General features: G+C 44.8%; 1 protein-coding gene across 3 annotated transcripts in view; it reads right to left on the bottom strand.

The window, feature by feature from the left end:
* LOC105699429 (ankyrin repeat and sterile alpha motif domain-containing protein 1B) overlaps window positions 1-13,115 on the bottom strand; it is a 54,763-nt gene that overhangs the window by 11,252 nt on the left and 30,396 nt on the right. The gene's annotated exons all lie outside the window — the stretch shown is intronic.

Here is a 13,115-nt window from a genome sequence, read left to right as displayed (position 1 = left end):
AAAGAGCGGCACGAGAGAGTAAGAAGTTTCATTAAGTTTTCCCTGAAAAATCGTATAAGAGTAAAGGAAGGCCGATATACAGGTACGTGGCTTGGAAATCATTACAGGACTGATAAGCGCAATGAGAATGACAATTACGAGTCGGTGCTCGTTAATAAAACAGTCCACGTAGCGAAATCCACCTCTCAAAGATTCTGATAAAACCTCCCGTGACGACACCTTAAAAATCATCATCGCTTGATAAAAATGATAACCACGATAAAGATAGCAATAAGAGCCAAACTCTACAGCCCCGAAAAATCTGATCCTCGATATCACGAATCCTTACACCCGTGTCCCTAATTATCCTGCCACCTCTTACCGCACCTTCCACGACGACATATCCTAATCATCTTAATTATCATAATAACCATACAATAAAAAGGGCAACCGCGATAAATAATCACGACAAGAGTTAAATTTTACAATTAACACAACAGTCCTTAAAAACCTGATCCTCGCCGTCGCGAAACACGGGTCACCTCTCGTGCCCCCTCTTCCTCCACCTTCTGGGGGGGGGGGATCTTATTACCGCGCATTATTTCGCCCTCTCGGAGGACAATTCGTTTCTCGCCGTGAAATTTCTCCCCTTCCTTTTGGCCCCCGTTTCCTCTTTCACCCTGGGGGGAGGGGTGCTCTTTCACTCGCGACCCGCGAATGGGGTGCCTCCCCCCGCCGCGGTCTTCGCGGGGGGTCGCGCGCGCTGGCCATGTCTGCCTTTCAGAGATGGCCCCCCGCCCCTCGGCCCCACCCTCTGGTACGTGTCCGCGTAATGAAAAGCTCATAAAAATCCTAAATAAAGAGGCGACGCCGTTACAGGCGCGAACCTACGTAATTTTAATTAAAGCCACCGCGGCAAGTGAGNGGGGGGGGGGGGGGGGTGGGGCGTATGCACGCGGCCCTGTATGGATTTCCTCTGTACGCGGGGGAGACGTACCGCCCCCCCCAAGTATATTGTGCGGGTAGTTATTCAAGTCGTATACGTGTAATTACGTGGATCCCCACCTCCTCGCGACCCTCCCTGGGGGGGTCGGGGGCAAGGCCCCCCAAGGACCCCTAAGAGAGGATGTACACCGGGGTTACCTTGGAAGGTGACGCCTCGTCGCTTGGAGTATAAGGAACAGAATTATACTAGGAGAAGAAAGGAGAGGAGACGAGACCTCGTAATGGGTATTGTAACTTAATTCTGTTAACGGACCCCGAATTAACGCGGGGGCACTCTTAATAAGCCATTGAGATTAGAGATAAGTGCATCCGGAGATGCTTTCTTCTGTCGTTACGACAGTTATCAAGGACGACGTTCGCCGTTGGTATATCGTTATGGCGATCCGAATCCGGCGTCCTAGGTGTAACGTTTATACGAAACGCTTCCCTATTATTATTATTATAGTAATTAGCGGCGTTTGAAGTGGAACAAAGGGATAAGTAGTTTCGCTGCCAACTTTTTTTTTTCTCCTTCTTTGTTATTGTTCTTTTTTTAACGCGCCGTTAATGCCGTTTAACGTCGTTACACACTCGGGGAGTTTCCCGAGGCAGTCTCTTTTTCCAGATGACGTTCGACCGCGGCCAGCCGTGAAATTTCGAAATTCCGAAATTCCGGGGACACACCTCCCGGTTTTGACGCGACACAAAAGCCCCCCTGTACCACCCACCCACCCACCCACCCCAACGGCTCGACGCCCTTTCGCGTTAAATCAAACAAACGCGTTCCTCATATTCAGCGACCGATAATTGCAGGAGAGAGAGAGAGGGTGAGAGTCCTCCTTCGGTCCTCCCCGAATAATAGTCGACGTTCGGACATCGTTTATATTAATTTCGGGAATCGGTGGAACGGTTGAATCGATGTTTGATCACGTTCGTCGATTCGTTAAAACAAAAACGAGACCATTCAACAATTACGCGCAATATTGAAACGAAACTCTTTCTTTCGCGTTAAAATACGAGGTTATTTATACCTGGTGACAATTACGTTAGACTAATGATATATTAACAAGATTATTGCTTCATTCAAACCCCATCTCTGTATATGTAAAAATGATGACCTCGTGATAACTAAAATATGAATCGCATATATTCTTGACCGTAAAGTATATAAATATTTTGCTAGTGCAATCGTTATTAATTATTAAGGTGCACGGAGTCAATGGCGGACCCTTAAGGTGGTTATATCCGTAACGATAAATCGCTACGATAAATATGTACCTACAAATCGATCCGTACGGACTTATCTGACGCGTGATTAAATTTCGACTCGACATAACTATACAGATTAGAAATCGCTACGATTTATCGTGCAATTTAAGGTTCATTCATTACCGGCAGCATTTTGTTTCTTAACGAATATCGTTAGTGGTAGATCACGAAGACCGGTCATGAAATAATCGTAACGAGGCCAAAAACCATTTCCCTTCAAAAGAGATCGATGAAGGATCGTTCTTAGCCAGGCTGAAGCGTTTTACAGTGAGTTCTTCGACGGATTGTAAGGGAAAGAGAGGCCGAGTTGACGCTAACTGCATAAATTCTCCGGCCGTTAAACGGCGCCCTTAAAGCGAGATAGGGCCGGGAAAGGGCTCCGTTTCGGGCATCGGGGCACAAAAAGCGACAAAGTAAGGGAGCGGTCGTCGGTAACGATCCCGTGATCCTCATAGGAGGCATGACTGTTAAACCAATCCTTGCGTAAGTAAGTGCGCCGCATAACGGCGGAGTTTGCGCCGCTAAAGAGAGGTCCTCCTTCCCCTCTCCCGTAGAGCGTATTAAAAGTCTATGGCTCCTCGAGGGATCGTAAAAGCCGCGTCGTAGCGTCCCCAAATCGGTCAGGGCATCCGGGTGGCGGTTATTAAAAAGCTCGCTAAACGAAAACCACCCCCTAGGTCGGAAACGGAAACGGGAAATGGCCGGCTCGACGTTAATCTAATCCCCCTCATCGAGATGTTTCCCTGAGACGCTCGTTTTCTATCCGAAGCGACTTTTCTCTTCTTAACGACCAGGCGAATTTTCGTTAATTGTTTGACAATGAACTTCGTTTAACGGCTGAGGTATATGAAAAGTGGGAGTGATGAGAATCGCTCGTTAAAATCGTCATTCAGGACATAGTGTGCTTCGGTGGACGCAGAAGTGAGCATAGCCGCCGTTAAACGGCAGATCACAGATTGGAAACGCCGTTAAACGGCGCATTACAGATTGAAAGCGCCGTTAATCTAATCTCCCTCATCGAGATGTTTCCCCGAGACGCTCGTTTTCTATCCGAAGCGACTTTTCTCTTCTCAACGACGAGGCGAATTTTCGTTAACTGCCTAACAATGAACTCCGTTTAACGACGGAGGTATACGAAAAGTGGGAGTGACGAGAATCGCTCGTTAAAATCGTCATTCAGGACATAGTGCGCTTCGGTGGATGCAGAAGGTAGCATAGCCGCCGTTAAACGGCAGATCGCAGATTGGAAACGCCGTTAAACGGTGGATTAAAGATCGAAAGCGCCGTTAAACGGCGGATTACAAATTGGAAACGCCGTTAAAAGATAGCTTACAGATTGAAGACGCCGTTAAATGGTAGATTACAGATTGGAGACACCGTTAAACGGCACATTACACATTGGAAACGCCGTTAATCTAATCTCCCTCATCGAGATGTTTCCCAGAAACACTTTTTTCCCATCCGAAGCGACTTCTCTTCTCAACGACGAGGCGAATTTTCGTTAATTGTTTGACAATGAACTCCGTTTAACGACCGAGGTATATACGAGAAGTGGGAGTGACGAAAATCGCTCGTGACTCGTCATTCATCACAGACTGCGCTTCGGTGGATGCAGAGGTGGGCGTAGCCGCCGTTAAACGGCAGATTAGAGATTGAAAACGCTTCGAGGAAGGCCTTGGCCAATCATGGAGCTTAACAACGAGTCGCGAATGAGGATAAAGCGAGTCCTTGTCGGCCGTTTCCGGTTCATTAATTCGTTTAACGGATTGATCGTTTGCGTTTTTCCGGCACTTCTGCGTTAAATCATTCGATACGGCAAAACCGCCGTATGTAAACTCAGGACGTAAGCCGAAGACGTCTGCACGCAAGGCGACCTGTCAACGTTGCCGAGTCAATATCATTCTGTCAATATCATTGTGTCAATATCCCCTGCCAACCGGGTTTGAATAATAAGATCGTGTAATCTCGCCCACCAAGACTCTCCGTGTCGAGTTCCCGTCGAATGAATGCAAAACAAAGATACGAGTTCGCTAAGCGTCCGCGAATGAAATTATTTAAAGATATTTTTTTAAATTAGTTATTAAAAAAAAAATGAAATTTCTCGGGACCATCTATACAGCCTTCACATTCACGTTGTAAAGTTTGAAATAACTCGGTACACCCAGTTAGGAGAAAATTATTAATTTCCGATCCCTCAGGTGCCACTTTCACGTCGCCTTAAAGAAAATGGAATGAAAAAAAAATGATAATTAAATTATGAAAGATGGGGATAAGAAAAAATTGACTCGAGGACCTCTGGGCTTATTCTATCGATATGATTGTATGAAGGAATGTTTATGAATAGGTTACACGTTTTTTTTATATTAATTATATATAAGAGCGTGAATTGTTGAGGTCGTCAAGGTGGAGAGTCAAAGGTCCCCCATTTTTTTCATTTACTTTTTATCGGTTTGCGGTCTCATTGCCAGGGTCTCCTCCTTATCGGAGCATATTTAACGTTCCGTACTTCTTTCTTCAAGTACGTCCCCGGTGTTATCACGACCTCGTCCTAAAAAAAAATCAACTATCGCGTGCCCCACGTGCTGGACACCCGTCCTAACCTAAGATTTCCTATTATCGCCTGCAAGCCATAATCTTAAATCAGGACCCAAGCCTGCCGGAAGTTTCGGCTTACGAGCATGGGAAAGAGAAGCTCCCTTGTATGTTGACACGACCCGTAATCCAAACTAGGGAAAAAAATTTATAATTAAGGGGCTTCATATCAATCAATGGTGTTGAGTCTACCCACTTTTCAAACGGATACAAGAATAAACTAAAAGGACATTTAAATACAGTTTACTTGTGTTATCAACCGTACTCTTAGGTACCAATTGATACAATTGATATAGAACATTATTTACGATACTTGTGTTATCAACCGTACTCTTAGGTACCAATTGACACAATTCATATAGAACATTGTTTGCGATACATTGTAAAGAACCGTATTTTTTACGTACATCCTCGTTTGTCAGAAAAGATGGCATTAAAGTTTCAGGTGAATTTTTTTATGTAACATGATATGCACCTAAGGGTATGGTCAATGGATGGTAATCACTAGGAGTGATAAGGAAATTTCATGAAGATGTTCATAATTACTTATTTATCTCAGAAGGGAATTACTTTACACGGGGATCGCTTAGGTGAATAGCAACAAGGACGATGTAATAAATAATCCTTGAATAGGAGGGCGGCCTTCCCGGATGCGCAATGACGCAGGAAAATCGACGTGGAATTATGCGTAATGATCCCGATAAATTGCCGGCCCACGCTCGACTGATTTCGAAAAATCAAGGCCTCTTCTCACGCGACTGATTTTCCTGCGCCCACGTAGAGAAGCCATTCGGTTGAATAAATAAAATTGGTTGCCATACCAACCAAATGATTACATGAACAATCAGACATTTAATCGATATTAAAAAAAAAATTCTTCGGTTAATAACTTTTGATATCAACCATAGATCACGCCAAAATGAGGTACCCAGGTATAGCCAACCAAAGAATTTGCTTCATCGGCTGAAATACTTTCCAAGAATTAACGAAACGATTTAATTGATACACTTCGGTCGACCGAAGCAAACGGGCTCGGTCAAGCGAACGTAAAATTTGGTTAGTTCTACCGAAACGTTTTCGGAAACGCACCGAATGCATCGAACGAATTTGTTCAATAAGCCATTTTTTCTTTCCGACGCACGATCGGCACATTTGATCGCGACCTGTGGAGCGAACGTAAAATTTGGTCAGTTCCACCGAAACGTTTTCTGAAACGCACCAAATGCATAAAACGAATTTTCTCAATGAGCCAATGTTTTTTTTTTCTTTCTTTCCGAGGCACGATCAGCGCATTTGATCGCGACTTGTGGAGCGAACGTAAGATTTGGTCAGTTCTACCGAAACGTTTTCTGAAACGGACCAAATGCATCAAACAAATTTGTTCAATGAGCCAATATTTTTATCTTCCAACGCACGATCGGCACATTTGATCGCGACCTGTGGAGCGGACGTGAAATTTGGTCAGTTCTACCGAAACGTTTTCTGAAACGCACCGAATGCATCAAACGAATTTTCTCAATGAGCTAATGTTTTTTTTTTTCTTTCCGAGGCACGATCGACACATTTGATCGCGACCTGTAGAGCGAACGTAAAATTTTGTCAGTTCCACCGAAACGCTTTCTGAAACGCACCGAATGCATCGAACGAATTTGTTCAATAAGTCATTTTTTTTTTCTCAACGCACGATCGGCACATTTGATCGCGACCTGCGGCGACGCGTAGAGTGTTCCGCATGTTGATCTCTTGTCTTTGCCATTTCGGAAAGTTTGCAGCCGCACATTCCGCGTTACGATCCCACCACCACGGACCATAAACTTCCATCCGCGAGTTATCGCCGCGATTATTCGCGGCTCGAGTCGCGTCCTCCGCGGTGTCACAAAACCAGCTCCTATTCCTCCTCTCCCACTTACGGAGGAGCTCCGTCTAACTTTTGCCTTTTTACCCTTTTCCCTTTAATAACTTTGCCCCATAAAACGTGCGAGTATATTTCATTTATACAGTGGTATAACATAAAACAGTGAACCTGCAATACGACGTGGGTATCCATTTGGCATGAGCTTGTTTTGTCGAAACTCCGTACAAGTACGATCAGCCATATTTACGAGTACTTGATGTAAATGCGAAACGAAGTAAATGTGAAACAAAAATAGTAACGCGTGCTACGATGCATGCACCGATACTGTATATATATATTTTGGAACAGTAACTTTTGAGGGTTCAAAATGGTAACATCCCGTACTACTAGTTCCTCATTTATGAATGAATATGCATATTAAGCCTTCGAGTCTGTTAAAAAAAAAAATAATAATTTCTGTCGTCGGATCGATGTTTATGAAATTTAAGAATTTTACCGAGTGGTCCAGAATTTAGATACTAATTTCATATACTGGGTTTTTCCATAAGTTCATGGCCTTGTTTTCTTGCATTTATTTAAGTTCACTTTAGGAAATTAAATTTTAATAACGATTGTTCAATAATCCGCTTTCGTTGTCTTCAGCTTCTTTTCAACTTTCAGGCAACAGCTTGACAAAAATGAAATAAAATGTTGAGTATTTAAACGGTACTTATGGGCCAACTCATGTTTTATATAACGTGGAAAAGCTGCTTATATTTCATAAGACTCAGACATCTCATTTGTTAACAAATTCCGTTTACCTTAGAATTTACAACTGCATTCTCTAAAAAATTAATTAAAAACAACGTTTAGCTACAAATGAAGTGTCGTATAAAATCTTAGTACCATTATTTATCATTAACAGATGATGACTCAATAACATACATGGCCTCCCTGAGAGGCAAATAAACATCCGACAATTTATAAAAAAAAAAAGAAAGGGATGATTTTTAATCCCGAGTAATCAGATATTTTATCAGGTAAGTCTAAAGGTGCATTCATTAAATAATATACATTGTTGCTTTCAAGATGGCGGGAGCTTCTTTCAGGGCGGGTGTTATAACTCCATTACCGTCGTCATCGCCGTAATTATCATAAAGCGCTCCGGTCCCGGGGTCGTAAACCGGGAAATTTCATCCCGCGATTTGTCGCGGCATAAAGTACCGCGGTGCGCCTGCGCGCTCCTTTTCCCAGGCGCGAGCGAATAAATAGAAGCGCGCGCCCGCGAGTTCCGGCACGCGTGAGCGACCCCCCTCCGGTGTGACGTAACTATCGCGGCTATTATTACCGTGAACTCGTAACGAGCAACAAGTACCGCGGTTTTTGCGCGGCACGCCGGGAACGCGAGGCACGCGGGATTCCGCGGCGCCGCACGTGGCGCGAATGCGGGCCCTCTCCCTTCGCCGCCCGCTTTTATATCCCTACGGGGGGACCTTGCGTCTCTCTCTCGCGCCCTCAGTGCGCGCTAGCGCCCTCTCACTTGCTCCGCGCCCGAGCGCGACCGGCAGGGCCTCGCGCCAAACGCACGCAAGACCGAACACACCACGTGCAACCGCACCCCGGCAGATATATATATAATATAATACGCGATATTTTATACCCTCAATATATAATTTTAAAATTAAAAAAAAAAAACTAACACCGAGAGTATTACGTCGTTAAGAATACTTTCAGGAAAGATTTCAGTGTTACCTAGAGTACGTGGGAGGTCCTTACTTCAGTGCATCGAGGGGGCCCTAGGCGGGTTGAATTTCCGAGGCCCACCGGAAGCAGCTCACTTGCCCGGCGAGCAGTAACGTGCGTTTCCTCGACCGTCACCTGGTCAGTATGCATCGGATGGCTCACCTGAGGAAGCGATCCAGGGAGAGAGATATCCCGTCCCGAACACTAACCTCAAAATCCCGCACTGACTCACTCCGCGCGTCACCGGGCTTCGTCTCTTCGTCGCGTAAACCGAAACGTAAATAAACCGAGGAAAAAAATAACCGAGCAAGATTCGACCGCTTCTTTTGTAGGCTTATCACACTCGAGGTCGTCCGTGCGCGTGTGACCTCGCTCGGCTCCCTCTAGACTGGTGGTCGGACCCGATTAGCCCGTTTCGCCGTCCGGAGTTCCGAGGTACTCGCCACTGGCGCGACGACTGACTGCCGGCAGCCCGCGTCTCGCCGGTGTTAGTCACCGACTCGCTAACTCGCTCGCTCGGCCGCTCGCTCTGTCTCTCTCGCTCGCGCGCGGCCCGGCTCGCTCCGTCTCCCTCGCTCCGTCGTCGGGCCAGCGGCGCGCGCAGGGGCCCGGAAAAGTGACCCCGGCGGGCCCGACGGCCGCCGGGCCGACCTCTCGCGGAGCGCCCAGAAACTAACCGCGCCACCCCTCTAATCCTCCGTCCCCTGGTCATGTTAACTTTTTTTTTCCGTTCATCTCTGTACATTGTAAAACATTTTCTTACCCTATCCTATTTATAAAACTAGAAATTATTAAGGTTATAACCTCTAATCCTCCGTCCCCTGGTCATGTTAACTTTTTTTTTCCGTTCATCTCCGTACATTGTAAAACATTTTCTTACCCTATCCTATTTATAAAACTAAAAATTGTTAAGGTTATAACCTTTAGGAATTAAACCTAACCCTCGGGCTCTTCCACTTTCGAGGTTTTTACTTCCTTCTTCTAATGCTCTCTGGGAACGTCTCGTTATTTAAAATTGATTAGTGGATTGTTGTATGTAATTGCACGCTTGAAAGACTTTTTTCAATACGTCTCAGAGGCGGCAATGGAACCTGAACCTACAAAATTGAATTTCACTCGGACTTTCACATTCGAGAAAGCGCTCGAAATTACGAAATATCTAGTCAACGACCGCCCGGAACACGAGGAGTTGACACTGCTACAACCTTTCCTAAATTACGTACAATTTGTGTGTATTAGAATATTACACATTTCATATGATCATTTCAATTAGTACGTAGCGTTTGTAAACGTATGAAGAGGCCTCGTGTATTTCGACATTTTGTCGGGAATTGTTTAGATGATGAATGCCTCCCCTGCAGATACGACATCGCCTGTGCAGGGTGGGAGGGCATTGATGTCTCCCAGTGTACGAAGAATCGCGTAACGTGAAAACAGAAGTCGCAATATCTTCGACGCGTTATAGGAATTCTCGTTGTAAGGGAGTCTACTATATGGCGATAACTGATTACACCTATCTAAACATTTGCTTTTCGCATTAGGCCCTAACCTAACTTTTTTGGACCAGATGTTCGCTTCTCCTGACGAACGTGAGGAGTTCGGTACAATCAGTTAGGAGATAAGTTTCATAAACCAGACCTTTTCACACTGCTTTCACATCACCTTAATGTGTCTCACATTGTACAATGGCGGACATGAATGCCTCCCCTGCAGATACGACATCGCCTGGCAGGGTGGGAGGGCATTGATGTCTCCCAGTGTATCAAGAATCGCGTAACGTGAAAACAGAAGTCGCAATATCTTCGACGCGTTATAGGAATTCTCGTTGTAAGGGAGTCTACTATATAGCGATAATTGATTACACCTATCTAAACGTTTGCTTTTCGCATTAGGCCCTAACCTAACTTTTTTGGGCCAGATGTTCGCTTCTCCTGACGAACGTGAGGAAGCATCGACCAACACCGGCCTCCTCGTGTCAGGAGGCCCAAAACGGCCCCGGACATATCGAATGACCGTAACCGACACCGGAAAGGAACTGCACAACATCTCCGTGGTCATTACCTCCGGCAATGCTCAAGGGGAGCAATTGTTTCCCCTCTCGGGAAGCGTTTCCGCCATTGTTCCTTTTCCACGCCTCGTCGGCCGCGACGGAGTCTTGCACGAGTTACCGTATCACCCAGACAATGCACTTCCCTCCGCGTTATCTGTACTAATGTATAAAGACGACAACATTGTATGTCTCAATGTTCCGAATAATCTACATTAAGGTGAGAAAGTGACCTCTCGGTCTCGTTCATGAAACCTTTCTCCCACCTGGGTGTGCCTTGTCAAACATTACAATATTAATACAGAGGCTATAATAAAAGTCCCGACACCCGTGAAATATCAATTTTTTACAAATTTCCTCCTAGATATTTCTTTTTTAATTTTATCTAAAAAATCACATTTTCCCGTCGGGACCTTCTTTACAGCCTTCATGTTCACGTTACAAAGTTCGCTACGATTTGGTATATCTAACTTAATAAGTGAATAAAAATAAAAAAAAAAAACCCTGTGTTGGAATTTCACTGCAACATAGTAGTTTGTGACCAAACGTCATACTCTAGATATATCCTCCCAAAGAAATAAATTATTTAACCCCTTCAGCGCTAAGCACTATTGGCGTATGGGCGAATTTCATCAGGGCGTGCAAGCAATATTCGACCAAACGTCGGACGTACTTATGGAAGAAACGCTGAAAGGGTTAAAAATGATTTACTGCACCGTAGGGTTAGCATTGAACGAAAAAAGAGAAAAGAAGAAAGGGAGTAATCCTAGTCTTGGCCCTTGTCGATCGAACTTCATGCTCGCATAATTACGCGTACTTGACCTACGCGTCCCGGTGACGTCACTGTCTGCTCGGTGACGATCGCTGATAGGGCTCGTCGGGTTCGTTGATTCGCCTGCATTCCCGAGGAGAGCTTCCCGGAGGTCATGAGTAATCTGAATTGCGGCGAAGTCGGGCTTGCACATGCACTTGGCGCGCGCTCTACATGTGCAGCGGCGCATCCGCGACTGTTTCTTTTCCCCACCCCCCTGTTTCCTGATACCCTTTTTCGATCTCTGACTCTTACTTTATTTTCAGTTTGCCGAAAGGAAGGAGCAACATTCTGGGCCCGGGCCCCTTTGGGAGCGAAAGGAAAGGAGAAAGAAAAAGGAAAGTAAATTCACTCCCGGGAATGTGCCGGTCCATCCGGGAGACTGCTTTATCGCCGTTATCAACGCATCTGCACAGGATATAAGGCCCGAGACAGTTGCGACCGGAACTAACGTTCAGGCTCTACTGATAAAAATCCTTGGAAATTGCATAACTTAAACCAAGTTGTAGGGAAATTTGACATTCGATACCACTCATAACGTATAAAAAAAAAAAATGTAGCTGTCAACTAAATGGCATGGAAGTTCTAAAGTATTTGGCGAAAATTCTTAATTTAAGTTTATCACGAGGGGAAAGAGATTTTCACGATTTCTGCAATTAATCTAGGAAAGATGAATTTATTTGAGCGACTTTTTGATCATCGAAGGTGTGTTTTGAGGGGATTCAGTACACCGTGTATGAATGAAATTATGGATACAGGTTACAGGAATTTATTAGGTTTTTCTCTTTTTTTTTTAAAGAGACTTGGGAGGTTTAATAAAAAAAATTGATGGCCCCTTGATTGCGCGGGATTTCGGGTGGCCAATGAGAATTGATGAGAGCTTGTTAGGTGGGTACGTATTTGTTGTTAAGTAACGGAATCTCTACGGACAATTGTTTTCCCTCAGTTAACGCATGAGGCGTTATCTCGCTACGGCCATACGTCTCTCGATAAATCGACTCCGTAATGCCTCAATTATCGCCAATGTACCGGCGGCGAGATCAAAGCGTTCCCGGCTTACGTATGCCAGCACACGCACGGGGTGTCGGGAATATTCCTGTAATAATTATTCTTCTCGTTCCATAAACTAACAATACATAGACCATGCCCACGGTACAAATTTTCATTCATTTAATAAGTAATACCATTAGTACTCATTTTCACTTATTGCACTCGTACGCATCTACGTACGCTATCAAAGTGTTCTGTAAGTAAAGAAAAAAAAGGTTACTAATAAATCCGCAAAACATCTCGGGCCATAAACCAATAATTTAAGTGGTACTGCAACTTTCGAATAACCTGATATTCCCTCTTGCATTATTTTTATACATTTTAACAGCTGATTTTTTTTTCTTTCTATTTATTTCATTCCCTTCCCCGATTTATTTCCTCAAGTACCTCGGGTTTAAGTACCGGTACACCCATTATGTACTCTATGCACTTGTCGTATGATCCTCGGGTCGCGTAATTTGCACTTGTCGCACTTGTCGAGCAATCAGTCCGCGTTATCGCGCCGCGGGTCGCGCAATTGCGCGGGCTAATCGCGTGAAAGTTGGGCCGCGCGGAAGGACCGCGCGGAAAAAACGCATGAGTCAGATACGACACGGTATGATGTCATACGAGCAGATACACGTACACGAAACATACATGACCCGTTGGTGGGAGGATACGCTTCTGGCGTCTCTTCACTCCATTTTTTATTTTTTATTTCTCTCTATTCTTCTTACTGGAATTCGTCGCGACAATATCGACTTTCGAAGAGGCAGGATAAATCCGGCCGCAAAATTCAAATTTGAAGAAATAATAATTTTTAAGTG

Source organism: Orussus abietinus, unplaced genomic scaffold (genome assembly GCF_000612105.2).
Source record: "Orussus abietinus isolate OABI.00-Male unplaced genomic scaffold, Oabi_2.0 scaffold8, whole genome shotgun sequence".
Classification (NCBI taxonomy): domain Eukaryota; kingdom Metazoa; phylum Arthropoda; class Insecta; order Hymenoptera; family Orussidae; genus Orussus; species Orussus abietinus.
Note: the sequence above shows the minus strand (reverse complement) of the source record. Positions and strands in the feature narration are given on the sequence as shown.